Raw genomic sequence first — 5,561 nt, 5'->3', positions numbered from 1 at the left:
CACAGTTGTTGGGTCCTGGGTGTGTGATATCTTTCCTTGACCTGGATGGATGCCTACACTTGAATAGCACTTGCAGGGTAAGCCAGCCCTGATGTTACATACTTTTCTTTGGGATATAAGACAGAGCATTAATGACACACCAAAGGAATAATTTTACCCAGGTCCAAACAGCTCCATCACCAAACAGTCTCATGCCGGTTTGGACAATGACTTGACAATGGCTGCATAGACAGGACCCCCCACTAGGCTCTACTTCCTCCACACTGTATAGACTAGTACAGTGGCTCTCAATATCCCTAGTGCTATGACCTTTAGCACAGTTCCTCATGCTATGGTGACCCCCCAACCATAAAATTATTTTTGTTGCTATTTCATAACCGTAATTTTGCTGTTGTTATGGACTGTAATGTAAACATCTGATATTTAGATGGTCTTAGGCAAGCCCTGTGAAAGTGTCATCCAACCCCCAACAGGGTCATAACCCACAGGGTTAGAACCGCTGTTCTAGTGTATTCAGAGACCAGGAGACCACGTGCACTGTGGGTAGAGTAGCAGCTGGAGAAGTATGGTAGGAGTGGCTGTGTTCCCAGATGCAGGTCCCTCCACTTCTATGTCAAAGGGCTCAGTCTTGAGAGGCCTTGTACAGTCTCAGCTGCTCTGATGAAGACAATAATGGCTGCTGTGCTTAGAGGACAGTGTCTACAGCACCTGGTGACAATGGGCCTCTATGGCAACTGATGGTACTTGGACTCCAGAGCTGCGTTACTACTTCTTGTCTCTCTTCTATACCCTATTTTGCAACTTTCTGGCTCATCAAGCCTATCAGGGCTCCTAAGTGTCTCTTCACAGCTGGAGAGAGAGAGAGAGAGAGAGAGAGAGAGAGAGAGAGAGATTCATTCCATAAGTTCTGTAACTCTATAGAGACCCCTGACTAATACAGACAGATTGTTTATGAATAGTTAATCAGTGTATGTAAATACTAGCAACTGTGGCTTCCTCCCAGATGTTAACATCCTGAGGCTGCTTACCTACAAAGATCTCCTACCCAGACTGTCCAATCCATTCCCTTGTGGTATACATAATAAACATGCTAGGGTTCCCGGCTGTGTCAGGTAGAGAACCCCACATGATACCAGCTTGCATGTGTGTCTGTATGTCTCTTCTTCATTCCTTTGGCACCCTGAGTCAGGGTTTCAGGACCCGTGCCTTTCTGGTAATGGCAATGTCTGCTTTGGGAAGATCTTCCCTCAGTTGGGGTAGCTTCCTTCTTACTTTGATGTGCTCCAACCTCATCTTGAAACTATGGAAGAATACAGCCACACTATTCTGACCCTGGCAGGGCTTTCTTTCTAATTTGCTTTGCTGTCTCTAATTCCAGAGACTGAATTTTTGGGCCAGGCCATACCGTGGCTGTTGGTTGGCCATGCTGTGGGTTGGAGGATTCAGGATCAACATAACTGTCCAGCAACAGTTCTTGGTAGGAAAGGTGTATTATCAGGGTTCTCTGGAGTAACATAATTTATAGAATGAATCTCTTTATAAATATGTATAGAAATGGGGTTTATTAGAAAGATTAACAGGCTATGGTCCAGCTAATCCAAAAATGGCTGGCTATGAACAGAAGGTCCAAGAATCCAGGCGTTGTTCTGTCCACAAGCCTGGGTGTCTCAGCTGTTCCTCAGTACACACTGAAATCCTGAAGAAGCCGGCTCTAATGCCAGTGAAGAAATGGACTTGCTAGCAAGATGAGAGCAAGCAGGCAAAGAGCAAAAGCTTCCTTCTTCCATGTCCTTATATGGGCTTCCAGCAGAAGGCGTGGCTCAGATTAGATCTGGATTAAAGATCTGGAATAAAGATGTATCTTCTTGGCCAGGTGGTGGTGGTGCATGCCTTTAATCCTAGCACTCGGGAGGCAGGAGCAGGTGGATCTCTGACTTCAAGGCCAGCCTGGTCTACAAAGAGAGTTCCAGGACAGCCAGAACTGTTACACAGAGAAACTTTGTCTCGAAAAACAGAAACAAACAAATAAACAAACAAAACATGGTGTGTTCTTGCCTCAAAGATCTAGATTAGAAGTTGTAGCATGAATCCTAATTGTTTTTAATAAAAACCCAAAGCCAGATATCAGGGTAAGTGCAGAAAGATCAGAGACACAAAGGAACAAGCCACAGCCACCTCTCACCTCACCAACTCCTCAGCCAAAAAAGCTGAACTCCTGTCTCCTCCAGCCTTTTATTCCTTTCTCCACCCAGCTATGTCACTTCCTGTCTCAACCTCCCTAGTGCTGGGATTAAAGGTGTGTGTGCCTCCCAAATACTGGGAGCAAAGGCATAAAGTCACAAGTGTTGGGATTAAAGGTGTGTGCCACCACTGCCTGGCCTCTATGGCTAACCAGTGGCTGGCTTTGCCCTCTGGTCTTCAGGCAAGCTTTATTTGTTAGAGCACAAACACAGTATCTCCACAAGAAGTGGATCTCCCCACTTCAAATTAAGCAGAAATTCCTCACAGGTGTGTCCTCTATTTTGGGGTTTTAGTTAATTCTGGATGTAGTTAGTTAACAACTAAGAAGAGCCATCACAGAATATCTTCCTCAAAGGGTCTGCAGCTTCCACTGACTGGCAGCTTTCCTGCTAGACTCTTCTAGAGATGTGGCTCAGTTGGAGTGCTTGCTCAGGATGCACAAAGCCCTGGACTCCATTTCCAGTACCATTCAAAATAGATATAGTGGCAGTCCTAAAACCCCTGCACTTGGGAAGTGGAGCAGGAAGGTTAGAAGTTTAAGGTCAGCTGGGCGGTGGTGGCACACGCCTGTAATCCCAGCATTAGGGAGGCAGAGGCAGGCGATCTCTGTGAGTTCGAGGCCAGCCTGGTCTACAAAGCAAGTTCCAGGAATGGCGCAAAGCTACACAGAGAAACCCTGTCTAGAAAAACCAAACAAGTGACTTCCAAAAATTTTGAGAAATGACAGAAACAGCTGGCTGCTTGGACAGTCACCCAAGGTTTCTCTGAAATGTTGAGGCATCCATCTTTGGCCTATAGGCTTAGCATATTTGACAGACTCATCTGTGAAGCAGGATTTTCTCAAGGGCTGTCATACTTTGTCTTTGCAAGGTTCAGCAGTCCTTTCTTTTGTGTCCTGCTTCTCCATTTGGACAGCACACTGTCAGCAGTCGAGGCAAGGGCAGTTTCTTGCCCAGTGGCTAATGTGGCACAAAGAAAGTAAACTCCATAAGGAGTTTCTTCTGTGCCCATCTTCTCTGAAGTAGATTGGTGCTGTCAGGAGCAGACGTCTCATTGTCATAAAAAAAATCTATGTTATTAAAACATCTTAAATGCTATGTTCTGTAGGTCTCTGAAGTGTTTGAATATGACCTATCTAATATATATCTCTTTGAACTTGAAAACATACCTAATATGACTACAAGTTCCATTGTAATATACTAACTTTCATTTCTTTATATCCTAATTACTTGGTAACAATAACTTCCAAGGACTAGAAAATTGCATTACATTGTTAAATAAACCATATAGGTACAATACCTTGAACAAGATTAGAAGTGAATGTACAGTATGTTCTAACAAAAATAATCTCAAATTTGTGTCAATATATAAAATTTGTATACAATATACAAAAATCCAATCCAATGTAAAATATTTAAAACTACTAGTTGCTTTTTAAAAGTAGATTCAATAATCTACCTTTTTATCTTATCATATCCATATTCTCTCTTTTTTTGTTTCAGAGTAGATTCAATAGTCTACCCTTTTATCCAATTATTTCTATATCTTTTTTTCAGAGTAGATTTAATAATCTACCTTTTATCTTATCATATCTGGTCACTTTGACATCTGCTAACAGGAATGAGAGGAGCCAATACCTTTATGTATGTTGACAAATATGCTGACAAGCCCCAAAATGAGAGATGTTGTTCACGACCACGTTTGGAGACCAGCTGTAAACCCTTCAGCAGTTGGTTGGACCTGGAGCTGTCTGCTGACTCAAGCTGAACTGTTCAAACTGCCTTGAGAATCTGAACCTAGAGACAAACTATGATTGGAAGGTGGAGGGCATTGGAGATGCCATGATCATACCTGTGGGAGTAGTCCTCACAGGTGAGCAGCGGAGGCACAAGAAAGAAACACTTACAAAATGTCAGAAGGCTCTGACAGAGTTCAAAAAAATATTAGTTCCCTCAGTTTGGCTCTGGAGTCTAAGCTATCTACCTAAAAGAAAACCAGAGAGTCTCCAAAAATATTCTCAATGGATATGCTATCATCACGTTTGAACATATTACAGGAAGTTGAGGCAAAACACATTTTAAAAGGAGAAATGGAAATTACAAAATGATTTCATAACAACAATTTTGGGCTACAGGGATTAATAATAAATATGGTGCCAGTCTGAGATTAAACAGGGGAGTGTGATGGCTAATCTTGTTTATCCATTTGAAACAATTGGGAAGAGAAAACCTCAGTTGAGGAACTGCCTCCACCTCATTGGCCAGTGGAGATTCCTGTGGGGGAATTTTCTTGATTCCTAATTGATGGAGTAGGGACCAGCCCACTGTGGGTACTTGCCCTGGGTTGTATAAGAAAGCTAACTGAGCCAGGCGGTGATGGTGCATACTTTTAATCCCAGCACTTGGGGGGTAGAGGCAGGCAGATTTTTGGAAGTTTGAGACTAGCTTGGTCTACATAGGGAGTTCCAGGACAACCAGGGCCACATAATGAGACTTGGTTTCAACAACAACAACAACAACAACAACAAAAACTAAGAAAGCTAACTGAAACCAGTCACCAGTTGTAGTGACACACATCTTTAATCCCAGCACTCAGGAGACAGAGGCAGATAAGTATCTGAGTTCAAGGCCAGCCTGGTCTATAGAGGGATACAGAGCAAGTTCTAGGACAGCCAAGGTTACACAGAGAAACACTGTCTAAATGCAAAGAAAGAAAGAAAGAAAGAAAGAAAGAAAGAAAGAAAGAAAGAAAGAAAGAAAGAGAGAAAGAGACGAAGGAAGGAAGGAAGGAAGAAAGCGAGCTGTGAGCAGTGTCCCTCCACGGTCTCAGCTTGGGTGTTTTATAGCAGCAACAGAGAGCAAATTCAAACAGTAGCTTCTAACCAGACGTTCTCAGAGAGACACTGAGTGTGAGGCTGTGGCAGCCTTTGTGCAAGGCTGCAATTCTTTTTTTTTTTTTTTAGTTAATTAATTTTTTTTGAATGATGAATGTCGTTTATTGATGGAGGGAGGAGATCTTAAATATAGGCTTACAGCACAATTGGAGAACCCCAGAAGGCAGAAGCTCGCTACCAATGTTTTACAATCTTGCACCTAAGCTGTTAATGCCCAATATGCAGGATACACAGACAAGGAACTTCCCTTAAGCATTCAGAAACCTGCAACCCGGCAGGGAATTAGCATAGGGAGGATATCAAGGTCAAGGTCAGCAAGCAAGGCAACAGTTATCCAAACAGGGGCCAGGACCCTACAGGTCCCCCCTTTTACTAAAAAATGAGTTTCTGACTTAGGTTGCGCGGGACATCAGCAGGTCACCTTGCC

The sequence above is a fragment of the Onychomys torridus genome, chromosome 8 (genome assembly GCF_903995425.1).
Source record: "Onychomys torridus chromosome 8, mOncTor1.1, whole genome shotgun sequence".
Lineage (NCBI taxonomy): Eukaryota > Metazoa > Chordata > Mammalia > Rodentia > Cricetidae > Onychomys > Onychomys torridus.
This window is presented reverse-complemented; position numbering follows the sequence as displayed.